Consider the following 12,455-nt stretch of genomic DNA (forward strand, 5'->3'; position numbering starts at 1 on the left):
AGACAAAATACCCTTGTGTGGAAGCACTCTTGGTAAATTATTGAAATTTAAATGATGAAGAGGAGGATCGTTTGGAATCCTACCTCTTGTTGGTTTAATTAAAAATTAACTTTTATTGATAAATTAAGAATTCACTGAAGGGTGAACAAAAAATTAATGATTATAAGTGTGAGAATCTAGATTGCCATTGTAACAAATATGGTTCTAGATATAGCAGGTGAAAATATTCTTGCTGTAATTGTACATATGTGTGAATCATAATGTATGTACGTCACAGAAGGGATCGAAGTATAGAGTCAGCTCTAAAGAAAATGGTACAGGAATTTTCCTGAGTGAAAAATGGCCCACAGCACCTAGTATTCCCTGGAGGTCTCCCATCCACGTACTAACCAGGCCATACCTGCTTAGCTTCCAAGATCGGACGTGATCGGGCGCATTCAGGATAGTATGGCCGTGGGCCAGTAATTGTCAGGAAATACTGTTAGTGTTAAATGGTGATCTGTGGGTCTGATAAATCCACTTTTTTTCATTTTATTTTATTTTTTATTTACATTTATTTTATTTTATTTTATTTCATTTCATTTCATTTGATTTCAATTCATTTCATTTTATTCCATTTCCTTTTATTCTATATACATTTTATAATTTTGTATCTCATTTTATTTTTCCTTACTTCATTCAATTTTCTCAGTCCAATTCTTTCTGTCCAAATGGTTACACAGGTGCCCATTATATATTGGGACCTTCAACATCACCTATTACTTATCCTCCTTGAATATAACGTCATTTACAATAGGCTCTCATGTCGTTAATCCTGTTCTACAACCCTTCTTAATAAGCTTCACAATTGTACACAGCTCAATCCGCAATCAATCCTAATCAAACATCTATCAACTCAAGCTGCAACATACTCCATTATAATTAATTCCCCCATCACATCATAGGTGCATGCATCCTATTTAAGGGACCATCAGGTGAGAGCAAACACGGGGCTTCCGTGAACAAGCCTACAGGTGAAACGTACGTCGGAATCCTGACGTCTAACAGGTGACGTCATTGCGGCTTCGCCCTCTCCGGAACGGGCGGCCGCAAAGTCACAGAACACGGAGCACGGAGCTCGGAGACTGACTCGGAGACAGACTCCAGCAATCAATTGCAGGGACGTCTATAGCATTGGAAAACGGTAACCCCTAACCATATATTTATTTCCAAGCATCGCACCAGAACTCGTTTGGCGCAATCATCCGTGCACCTGCTCCGTAACTATACTTAGAATTGATTCTCTTTATACAGTCATTCTAGAAGTATAGTGTAAGCTCATTCATATCTATGTTTCCACCGGAATGATATAGATCCTAACTGTGTGCTGCTTACATTGTATCCATGCAGCCTAACCTAAAATAACAATTGTTTCTATACGGCTCATTCCATCAATATTGGAAACTATTTCTTGGTAACAGATCACATAAGAATTGTCATATCAGCCACCCATTGGAATTTAACATATGGGCAAAAGACTTTCAATACCCAGTTTTTATGTGTCTTGTTTGCTGTTCATCATATGGACTTAAATCACCTTCTGCTCTTCTTCTTCATTTTTCACTTTTTTGATAAATATTAGCTACTCACAGCAAAAGACAGAAGAGATCATTTCTATTTTTCTATTTTTCTATTTTTTATTTTCTATTTTTTATCATTTACAAATAAGTTTGATACTGATTTGCCATAATTTACCACTCCCAAATCTGGGAGAAAAGATATCATGCTTATAATGAGTTTATAGCTCTATTTGTTACAAGACAGCAGCAGATTTAATTTTTCTTGCATAGACTCCCACAATCGTAATTTCAGTGATAGGAGCTCACAAGCACTTTTTAGATACTCTTACCTATTCAGAGGAGTGTCTGCCAATTTTCTGTTTTATCTGGCCCACGGCCATGTTATCCTGAACATACCAGATCACATTCGATTCAGGAAGCTAAGCAGATAAAGACCTGGCCAGTACTTGGATGGGAGACCTCCAGGGAATACCAAGTGCTGTGTGACATTCTTTTTTGAGGAGAATCCTCATATCATATTTTTCTAAATATCATTTACATCTGTTTTATCAGACCCACAGATCACCATTTAACACTAACAGTATTTCCTGACAATTACTGGCCCACGGCCATACTATCCTGAATGCGCCCGATCACGTCCGATCTTGGAAGCTAAGCAGGTATGGCCTGGTTAGTACGTGGATGGGAGACCTCCAGGGAATACTAGGTGCTGTGGGCCGTTTTTCACTCAGGAAAATTCCTGTACCATTTTCTTTAGAGCTGACTCTATACTTCGATCCCTTCTGTGACGTACATACATTATGATTCACACATATGTACAATTACAGCAAGAATATTTTCACCTGCTATATCTAGAACCATATTTGTTACAATGGCAATCTAGATTCTCACACTTATAATCATTAATTTTTTGTTCACCCTTCAGTGAATTCTTAATTTATCAATAAAAGTTAATTTTTAATTAAACCAACAAGAGGTAGGATTCCAAACGATCCTCCTCTTCATCATTTAAATTTCAATAATTTACCAAGAGTGCTTCCACACAAGGGTATTTTGTCTTTCTCTTGTTTTCCTCCTGTAGTCAAACTACAAAATCTGTGGGAGCACCACCAAAACTCAGTACTATTTATGATCTACAAATAATAATAGTCTATACTTTTGGTATCTAATAGATTTACTTTTGTGTTATTCATAATCAATATCATTGAAGCTGGTGCAAATCCACAACCCCCCTTCCTCTACAATTTACCTTGGTACTGAGGTTTTCCTCAGCTCTTGGATTTTGCACAGCGTTTCAGGCTCTAAAACAGCCATTATCATCAACAATTTCACTGACAATCACCCTTTTTTTCTCGTGTTTTCTTCCACCTATATAATAGATTTGTTTAAAAAATCCTTTTTACTGATTAACACAAATCCTGCAATGAGCAATTTCAGTCTAAAAACAGAGCTACTGACTAAGAGACCAGTAGAAGATTTGGACACCATCTTTCCCATTCAATCAACAGAGCTGACACCAGACACTAATTGGGAAGATGATTTGTCTCATCTAAAGAGAGTTCTCCAACGTCGAATCAGAGTCGACTGGGATGTGACCAGTTTAGAACACTATCTTAAACATAAGATCACTCCAAGGGGTCTACGACCCAAACTTTTCCCTTCCTTTGAACTTTCCACTGACAATTTGAAAAGAGATTGGGAGACATGCCTCCTGAAATGTTCTCAGGAATTGATTAGTGTGCTGATTAAACACAATCGCATAGTCCTAGAAGAATGCACCAAAGAAGTGGATAGATTAGGACTCAAATTAGAACAATGGGAAAAAGACTCCACCTTCCAGACTTGTTTTAATAAAATCAAAAAAGATCTGGAAACCTATGAAGATGGCATCATAGATCGAAAGAAAAACAAGTTCTCAAGAGATAAACGTGATTTCACCTCTGGACACATCTTTAAATGGACTAATCCACCACGTAGGAGAGAACAAACAAGACAAGACTACACTCCATCTTCTTCAGAAATTGAACCATCGGATAATGAGGATAACAACTCCTCTAACACTGACTTGAGAGAACCCCACCAACGAAGGAGAGACTTCAGTCTTCACTCGTCTTCCTCCACCACTTCTTCTTTTTTAGAGGAAAACAGGGGCAAACCCCGAGGCCGCCCCGCAAAACAAAAACAAGGCGGGGCAGGAGGAAGAAACACAAGAGAAAGATGGGGATCTCCACAACCCCGTCGTTATCCGTCCAGAAGGAGGAAATAACAACATCCGCCACTTCAAACCTAAAAGTAATCAATTTATCTGAACATATCCTAACAAATGACCAAACAGAGGTCCTGGAGAAGGGTCTCTCTTTTTCACCCACTACCAACTTTAATCGCTTCAAATGGGAAACTCATCTTAGACTTTTTGGTCGTAAACTTCTTCTGAAAAAACACTTCAGTAAGATTGATATGGGACAATCCTCATCTACCAACGAATCATCAGCTTTATCTTCACAAGAACAGGAAGCGCTGCTTAATCTAGAAGAACTATCCGATGAACAATCTCCCTCAACAACAAGACCAAAATGCAAAAATCGGTCCACTTTTTATCCCCAGGACAATACATGTCCTGAGGTAAAAGTTTTTCTCAATCTAGTCTCTCGTGACTTTGACAGACTTTATCGATCACAGCAAACACAAAGAATTGCTGGTAACCTATCAAAACACCAAAAGGATGCCCTCAAAGAGATTCAAGAATGGGATGATGTCCAAATCAAAATGTCGGATAAAGGTGGCAACATAGTAATATGGCCGACAATATTATATCTCAAAGAGGCCAACAAACAACTTAAAGATGCCACATGCTACAAAACCACATTATTCAATCCAACGTCTAATTTCCAAACTTCATATAACAAAATCATCAATAAACATTTACAACTTGGAACAATCACAAAAGTTGAATGGGATTATTTAAATACCCCACACCCAAGAACTCCAACTCTATATTTACTACCTAAAATACATAAAAATTTGGAAAACCCACCTGGCCGACCCATCATTTCGGGCAATGGAGGACTTCTAGAAAAAGCAAGTTGCTTCCTAGATGTTCACCTAAGACAACATGTCTTGAGTCTTCCCTCTTACATCAAAGACACGACTGATGCCCTGAAAAAAATCCAGGGCATACACCTGGAGGAATCCTATCTACTGGTAGGTCTCGATGTCGAATCATTATATACATCCATCAAGCATGATTTAGGCATACAGGCTGTCAAGTATTTTTTATCAATGGAAGGGTTGTGTGATTTTCATGAATTCCTATTGGAATTACTGAACTTTGTTTTGAACCATAATTATTTCTTGTTCAATAACCAATTTTATATTCAAATCAGAGGCACCGCCATGGGGGCAGCATGTGCCCCCACCTATGCAAATCTTTTCTTAGGATGGTGGGAGCGCGAAATAGTCTTCCATGACAATCAAGAAGAATACACCAATCACATAGTCATTTGGATACGGTTCATTGACGACATCTTCCTGATTTGGGATGGTACACAGCAGAAATTGGATCAATATATCTCATTCTTGAACAACAATAATATAAATCTCAAATTTACTTATGTTAGCAGCAAAGACAACATTCCTTTCCTAGATCTCAGGATATATCGGGACTCAGAGAACAATATAGCAACTGAGATTTTTAGAAAGGAAACTTCTACTAACAGTCTCTTACATTCATCTAGTGGACATTTTCCTCCTACCATCAGGAACATCCCCAAAGGAGAATTTCTCAGATTGAAACGAAATTGCTCAGAGGAGTCTACTTTCAAGACCAAAAGCCTCGAACTAACTGCAAGATTAAAGGAAAGGGGTTACAGCAATCGCTTAATCAAAAAAGCAAGATATGAAGTTGAAAAAGTGCCACGTGACTCTCTGATATTTCAAGAAAGAAAATCAAAGGATAACAAATCTACACTAAGATTCATAGGCGAATTTTGCAGGAATTGGAAAGATGCCAGAAAAATACTACAATCACATTGGCACATTTTGAAAATGGACGAAGATCTAGCTAAACATATTGGAGACAATGTTAGCATGAGCTGGCGAAGAGCACCCAATTTAAAAGACAAACTGGTCAGGAGTCATTTCTCATATCCATCCAAACATAAAAACAACCCAAAGGGCAGTTACCCATGTGGCGATTGCCGAGCCTGCCCACATATCAAGAACTGTACAGACATTACAGACAAATTTAACCAAAAGATCAAGATTGAAGATTATTTCAACTGTAAAACAACAAATGTGATCTATTGCATTACATGCCCATGCAAACTAAAATACGTGGGCATGACATCACGCATGCTCAAAGTAAGAATTTTAGAACATGTAGGAAATGTACGCAATGCCAGATCAGACACAGCCAGATTCAGGAAACTTACCTCTGTTGCCAGACATTTTCTTCATCATCACAACAGCAATACGGATGACCTTACTGCTTTTTGTCTTGAACATGTGAAATTGGGAATAAGAGGAGGGGATATCAATGAAGCTCTACAAAAGAGAGAATCAGAATGGATCTTTCGATTGGACACACTCATGCCAAAGGGTCTTAATGAGTACATTAATTTCAGTGTTTTCCTCTAATTATTGCATCTAATCCATCTTCCAAAAATTTTTTTATAATTAATTTTATTTTTTCTTCCACACCCTTCTTCCTCCTTTTCTTTCTCCCCCTCTCCCTTCCTGTCCCCACAACCCAAACCCCCCCCCCCCGCTTTCCCCCCCCCCAAAAAAAAAACCCCCAAACCCCCCCACCCCCCTCCCCACCCCACCCAAACACCTCCCCTCCCTCTTCTTTCACCCACCCAAACCCCCTACACATCAATCACAGCACATCTCCACCTCCCACCACCTCAATTTCATCAATACTCCACATCACCCTCAGTTCAATATTCATATTTCAACATTTTTCATATTTCTCATATATTTCATCCAATTATAATCCACATCATCTCCATTTCACACCACTATTTATACAATCACTTTCACATACCTTCACAATCTACATTTTCAATTTTATTTTCATTTTCACAGCCCACTTTCACCTCCCACCACCTCAATTCCATCAACATTCCACATCACCTCTAGTTCTATATTCACATTTCCCTTTTTTTCACATTTTTCATACATTTCATAAAATTTATCTTATTTTTATTTTTATTTCCATTTCACACCAATATTCACACAATCATTTTCACACACCTTCACAATCCACTTTTTTTCATTTTATTTTATTTTATTTTTTATTTACATTTATTTTATTTAATTTTATTTCATTTCATTTCATTTGATTTCAATTCATTTCATTTTATTCCATTTCCTTTTATTCTATATACATTTTATAATTTTGTATCTCATTTTATTTTTCCTTACTTCATTCAATTTTCTCAGTCCAATTCTTTCTGTCCAAATGGTTACACAGGTGCCCATTATATATTGGGACCTTCAACATCACCTATTACTTATCCTCCTTGAATATAACGTCATTTACAATAGGCTCTCATGTCGTTAATCCTGTTCTACAACCCTTCTTAATAAGCTTCACAATTGTACACAGCTCAATCCGCAATCAATCCTAATCAAACATCTATCAACTCAAGCTGCAACATACTCCATTATAATTAATTCCCCCATCACATCATAGGTGCATGCATCCTATTTAAGGGACCATCAGGTGAGAGCAAACACGGGGCTTCCGTGAACAAGCCTACAGGTGAAACGTACGTCGGAATCCTGACGTCTAACAGGTGACGTCATTGCGGCTTCGCCCTCTCCGGAACGGGCGGCCGCAAAGTCACAGAACACGGAGCACGGAGCTCGGAGACTGACTCGGAGACAGACTCCAGCAATCAATTGCAGGGACGTCTATAGCATTGGAAAACGGTAACCCCTAACCATATATTTATTTCCAAGCATCGCACCAGAACTCGTTTGGCGCAATCATCCGTGCACCTGCTCCGTAACTATACTTAGAATTGATTCTCTTTATACAGTCATTCTAGAAGTATAGTGTAAGCTCATTCCTATCTATGTTTCCACCGGAATGATAAAGATCCTAACTGTGTGCTGCTTACATTGTATCCATGCAGCCTAACCTAAAATAACAATTGTTTCTATACGGCTCATTCCATCAATATTGGAAACTATTTCTTGGTAACAGATCACATAAGAATTGTCATATCAGCCACCCATTGGAATTTAACATATGGGCAAAAGACTTTCAATACCCAGTTTTTATGTGTCTTGTTTGCTGTTCATCATATGGACTTAAATCACCTTCTGCTCTTCTTCTTCATTTTTCACTTTTTTGATAAATATTAGCTACTCACAGCAAAAGACAGAAGAGATCATTTCTATTTTTCTATTTTTCTATTTTCTATTTTTTATCATTTACAAATAAGTTTGATACTGATTTGCCATAATTTACCACTCCCAAATCTGGGAGAAAAGATATCATGCTTATAATGAGTTTATAGCTCTATTTGTTACAAGACAGCAGCAGATTTAATTTTTCTTGCATAGACTCCCACAATCGTAATTTCAGTGATAGGAGCTCACAAGCACTTTTTAGATACTCTTACCTATTCAGAGGAGTGTCTGCCAATTTTCTGTTTTATCTGGCCCACGGCCATGTTATCCTGAACATACCAGATCACATTCGATTCAGGAAGCTAAGCAGATAAAGACCTGGCCAGTACTTGGATGGGAGACCTCCAGGGAATACCAAGTGCTGTGTGACATTCTTTTTTGAGGAGAATCCTCATATCATATTTTTCTAAATATCATTTACATCTGTTTTATCAGACCCACAGATCACCATTTAACACTAACAGTATTTCCTGACAATTACTGGCCCACGGCCATACTATCCTGAATGCGCCCGATCACGTCCGATCTTGGAAGCTAAGCAGGTATGGCCTGGTTAGTACGTGGATGGGAGACCTCCAGGGAATACTAGGTGCTGTGGGCCGTTTTTCACTCAGGAAAATTCCTGTACCATTTTCTTTAGAGCTGACTCTATACTTCGATCCCTTCTGTGACGTACATACATTATGATTCACACATATGTACAATTACAGCAAGAATATTTTCACCTGCTATATCTAGAACCATATTTGTTACAATGGCAATCTAGATTCTCACACTTATAATCATTAATTTTTTGTTCACCCTTCAGTGAATTCTTAATTTATCAATAAAAGTTAATTTTTAATTAAACCAACAAGAGGTAGGATTCCAAACGATCCTCCTCTTCATCATTTAAATTTCAATAATTTACCAAGAGTGCTTCCACACAAGGGTATTTTGTCTTTCTCTTGTTTTCCTCCTGTAGTCAAACTACAAAATCTGTGGGAGCACCACCAAAACTCAGTACTATTTATGATCTACAAATAATAATAGTCTATACTTTTGGTATCTAATAGATTTACTTTTGTGTTATTCATAATCAATATCATTGAAGCTGGTGCAAATCCACAACCCCCCTTAGTCTGAGGGGAACAAGCTGGGTAAGTGGAGGATTGGGGGGTGTGGTGTGTTTTTTTTTCTCTCTATATAAGTGATTTTATATATGCCTGTGGTGCTTTTCATTAATGGACTCAAATAGCTGTAATCATGTCAGACTGACCTCAACACCATATTAAAGTGATGCTCTGTACGTATGCGCTGCAAGTCTTTTCTACTTTGCAGTCTCTACCTTTCTTTGTCTGTTTATTTTAAACACAGTTTCTAACCATTCAAAATGTTCCCATACTTCTTAAGTATCTTGTCTTTGGCAAAGAGTCAGAAGCAATTTTTATCTTTCATGATTGTGGAAAAGTTACTGAGCCTTCAGAATGCTTCACATTCAGTGTCGGACTATGAAGGGCCCACCAGGGAAATGCAATTATAGGAGCCCATATTTAGGGGAGTGACCAGCCTCCACACAGGCTTGAGTAACAATTATACTGGGTGATTCAAAAGTTGCAGTACGCCCTTTTGTTTCAAAAACTGTGCAGGAAAAGGAAAGACTGAATACTCCAGTAAGGTATGGGTGAGGGGGGCTATCTTTTAGTGTATGTACCGAACATGGGTGCCATCTTCAAATCGGCCATCTTGAATCTAAGTCAGTTTTCCCATTTCCCGCACAGTTTTTGAAACAAAAGGGTATACTGCGACTTGACAAGTGTGTACTGCGACTTTTGAATCACCCTGTATATATAATAAATACTGCTGTTGTACAAGACGTACAATATTGTACAAGATTAATAACAGCAATGCACTGTAGAGAATACACCATAGTCCCGAATAGTATAATGTAACATATGTATAATGTATAATTCAAGTGCACAGTCTAGAACCTGATTCCTAGAGGAGGTGGTGGCGCAAACCAGGGTTTTCCCCTGTGCCCTTGTGGGACAGTCCAACCCTGTTCACATTTTACATACGTTTGAAGTTGTAGTTTAATAAACAACTATCCAAATGCACACATGGATTGAAGGCACACGTTGTCATGTGTTATTTACCTGCATCACTTAGTGTTTACCTGTAGTGATTATATTAAGGAACACAGGTTAGGCTGTATGTGTTGTCAAAGTCGAAAAATATCATGCTTCACGTTGCCATATGTTAACCCCATGCGCTTGCCCGCTGCACGTGCACATTCTCTCCCGTGCGTGCGCATATTCACAGTTGCGTAATGGAGCTTCTACGGCTGTGCACATTGGCGCGTGGTATGTGCATTTACGGTAGAGTTTGTGTGCGTCTGGTGGGCGACTCGATCGTTACATAGTTAATCCGAATAGTATGTTTTATAGGTAATGGTCCCCTTAATAATAACTGTAAGTTTGTTTAGTATAACTGGTTCATGAACAAAGGAATTCCTCTTTGCATGATACGAAGGGTCAGATAGGGTCTGAGCGATGGTGTTTGGTACCTAACCGAAGAGTATTTTATTAGAAACAATCCGGTGCTGGTTAGGTAGAGATTAATTGCTCCTGCGTATAGTTATGTCTATAAATAGTTTATTGACATTTACTGTATTTTGCGGTTCATTGTCCATGTGGTAGGAATCCTGAGATTCCCTCCCACCTGAGCAGTCTGGAATAGTCACAGCCCACCTGTTCAAACAAACCTATGACCTTTTGTTGTAATGTGAAGACAGATTCCTGTGTCCAATGAACAATGAGATATAGGTCCCTTTGTAGTGTACTGTATGCAGTGTATATAAGGAACAGCCAGTTTGGGCCAGCTTAGTCTACTCTCCACAAAAGGTTTTCATCACTGACTAACTATGGAGCTGGTGACCAGGACTGCGCAGCGATCATTCCCCAGTGTGTAAGTTTTTCTCTGTAACCAACTTGTTCTCTGTTTGTATTTGCCATACTCTCTCTCTCTCTCTGTTATTGTTAAACTGTTGTATATTGTATATGTGTAGTTATCATGTTTAGGTATTGATGTTAGTCTGTAGTGTATAAGATGTTAACTGTATTTTTCCCTTTTTACATAACTAAATCTCGTTAGTAAAGGTTTTGGAACCTCAGCAGGGTGTCTGTGTTTCTCTAGCTAGTACAAAGGGTTTCAATGTATCTCAATCACTCAAACAGCTTGCTTAAATATCCAGGTAAACCAGTGGTATATCATTGCAGTATCTCAATACTAAGACTTACAGTATAATCAGGCTCTGTGTTTAAAGTTTATAAAAGTACTGTCCGTGTGTACGCTCGCTGTGTGTATTCCATACACCCAGCGTAGCGTGTGTACGTAATTTGCATACCACGTGCGAGGCCTTCATACGCAAATAGCGTACGGAGGGCGTAGCACGTGCACGTGGTTTAGCGGCCATTACGGCTACACGGTATTAGTATATAGCTAATGTTAAAAGGTAGATAACGGACTCTATCAGTGTATATTTATATGAATACCTCTCCAGTTACCTTTTTACATAACTTTGCAGATCCACGGCGTACAGTATCTAAATAATGTACTTTTATATATTGTCTAACCCATTTCCATAGAGATTTTCATGTTCATTATCCATTTTCATAACACAATGAGACTGGGTTCTTTTTCTGCTGTTCTGTGATATTTTTATAGTATATAGGGAAAATGAAATAAAAATGGATTATGTGCATTATAAAATTGTATAAAAATGTAGAAAGGTGTTACAGAGGGTTGGGACTGAAACAGCAGCAGTCGGAATGCCGGCAATAAGAATACTGACTGTGGCATGCCGATATTTAGAATCCTGACACAGGGGTCAGGTAAGCATGCTACCCCTCATCCTTAACCCCCTAGTCCTCACTTACAGCAGCCTAAACCTAACCCTCCCTGTGGGTGCTTAAATCTAATCCCCCCTCCCTGCAGCGTAACGCTAACCCCCCTTTCTGCAGCTTATAAGGGACACTACTGTGTGGCATAACATGTATAAGGGGTACTACTGTGTGATGTAATGTGGTTAAGGTGTTCTACTGTGTGGTGTTATGTGAATAAGGGACACTACTTGTGGTGTAATGTGAAGGGTGCTGTGCTGTGAGGTGTAATTTAAGGTACTGCTGTGTACTCTCCCCTATAACATAACAACCCTTTTTGGAAAGTGCCTTCAGAGTGCACTGTCCCTGTTCAATTTAGGGGCACAGGGCACAAACATGTCTTGTTACGTCTTTTAGGGAAGTTATATATTTTTTTCTGTGTTTAAGGAAGAGACTACAAGGGCAATTTCAGCTCATGGAACAGGCTCAGAAATCAGCCAACCTTTCACAAGCGGGGGGTTGGGGGGGAGGGGGGTGGCACATTGGTATACCTATAATGGGTGCAGGGTGAGAAAGGGGATGGCACATTGGTGTATCTATAATGGGTGCAGGGTGA

The 12,455-nt window shown here is 38.8% G+C and overlaps 1 protein-coding gene and 3 pseudogenes across 5 annotated transcripts in view; 2 read left to right on the forward strand and 2 right to left on the reverse strand.

Moving 5' to 3' along the window:
* DLGAP3 (DLG associated protein 3) overlaps nucleotides 1–12,455 on the reverse strand; it is an 856,617-nt gene that overhangs the window by 512,746 nt on the left and 331,416 nt on the right. The gene's annotated exons all lie outside the window — the stretch shown is intronic.
* On the reverse strand, nucleotides 342–459 carry LOC135051974 (5S ribosomal RNA; annotated as a pseudogene).
* LOC135051987 (5S ribosomal RNA) lies at nucleotides 2,160–2,277 on the forward strand (annotated as a pseudogene).
* On the forward strand, nucleotides 8,463–8,580 carry LOC135052000 (5S ribosomal RNA; annotated as a pseudogene).

This window comes from Pseudophryne corroboree, chromosome 2 (assembly GCF_028390025.1).
Source record: "Pseudophryne corroboree isolate aPseCor3 chromosome 2, aPseCor3.hap2, whole genome shotgun sequence".
NCBI classification, from domain to species: Eukaryota; Metazoa; Chordata; class Amphibia; order Anura; family Myobatrachidae; genus Pseudophryne; species Pseudophryne corroboree.